This window comes from Phaethon lepturus, unplaced genomic scaffold (assembly GCF_000687285.1).
Source record: "Phaethon lepturus isolate BGI_N335 unplaced genomic scaffold, ASM68728v1 scaffold17255, whole genome shotgun sequence".
Classification (NCBI taxonomy): domain Eukaryota; kingdom Metazoa; phylum Chordata; class Aves; order Phaethontiformes; family Phaethontidae; genus Phaethon; species Phaethon lepturus.
The window spans coordinates 30,269-32,046 of NW_010541373.1; positions in this window are offsets into that span (position 1 = coordinate 30,269).

Sequence of the window (1,778 nt, forward strand, 5' to 3'; positions counted from 1 at the left end):
GTATCTGAATGGGAGGCACTACTGTGTTCAGAACATGATGTTTAGAAGCTGAAATCCTGTCAACAGACTCATGAATGAGCTTTTTTTGAGAGAGATTGTGCATGGGATTTGCTACTTTATAGAATTCAATGAACAAAGAATATGGCAAAAGGATTTTTTTTTTTTTATGGGCATGCAAATTATGCCCCTTTCTACAGGTAAACGGTCCAGTTACCACTTTTTGAAGTTAGGGGAGTGACAGCAGTATTATTAATATGAAAGTAAATGCATTTTGTTGCAGCTTCAGCCGCTATAATTTGTAGAAGAGAAAATTGTCTTCCCAATGTAATGTAGCTTTGCTGTTAACAACTCCCTCAGCCATAGGGAGCGTCAGTGCCTCTCTCTCACTGACCTGCAATGTGGAGCTACAGCTTGGACTCTTTTGCCATTCTGTATGCACTGGTATAGTATTCGTCCTGCTTAAGTTTAGTCACCTTGCATAGGCTAAGGAGCCTTGCATTCAGACTCCTGTAGTCACTAGAAAAAGAGGGAAGCCTTCAGTGTGATTCATCTTCAGTCTAAATAGATGTGCTGAATCAGCCTCTCTAGGGGAACCTAACGGAGTATTCAGGTTAGATAACTAACTTTTGAAGTTAATGAGATGAATTGCACCCCCTGAGTTTTATATAAGAAATCCATCCTGAAGTGAGTAAAATCCATGTTTGGGAGGATATTTGGGATGGGATTAGGAGATGTGTTTATAGATCCTTCAAAGTCACAGTGCCTATACCATTAGAAAGTTGGGTAAGAATTGAATTGATTATAAGATCCAACTTAAGCACTAAATTCAGGAGTTGTAGTGAAGAATTCAAAATGTTCTTCTGTTTATACATTCTCTTCCCTGATCACTTGATTTAAATGTTTACATTTTTTGATCTTGAGCTACTGGATCAAAATAAGAATTAAATACTTGCAGCCGTCCTTTTGCAAAATAAGAATTTAGCTGATGCTGATCATATGTTCCTATGCTGTGTAATTGTGCTAACTGAAAATACTTGTGGGGAAGTGCTCAGAGGAAACTTTTTGTGTTACTGTTGTATTGTGTTATTCGTGAATCATCTGTACACCCTTCTGTAATGGTGTGTGTAGTCAAATGAGCCAGATTCCAGGTAAGTGTGCATGTAGTCCTTCCATCACTGGGTTTCATCTGTTATGTTTTAATAGGTGCTCATTCCTACACATCTAAATAGTAACTTACGTTTTGTCTTCTCAATTCCTAGAGTGTGGAGAAGAGATATATTTTTCAGAACTGTTTCTGTCTAGAAAAAGTACTAGTGAGTACTGCATTGTAAGAGAAAATAAATAATATGTAATGTACATCATTATATATGAGAATGAATGGCTGTGAAATTTAATTAGTACAACACTTCATGTAAGTGTCACAGAAGATCTTGCTACATGGCAAAGAACATGAGGTCATTTTGAGTAGGGGATAATTGGGGTTTGGAGAAAGTTTTAAAATGCATGTTGAAGTTGCTATAGAAGTTGAGCATTGACCCTAGTTATAATTGAATTCAAAACTCCAAGTTTTGACTGTAGGTCAATCACCTCCCAGCAAAGGAGATATTCTTGGAAGTCATTTTGAGAGAGATTGAGATGAAGCTGTTCATAATTCTCAGTTATTTATGTACCTCTTACCAACCTGCATTTTCGTCCTTTCTAACTGAGGAAAAAAGTCTCATATTTGTGGTGGTGGTTTTTTTTTTTTCCTTGTGTCTCTTTCCGTTCCTCCCTGCCCC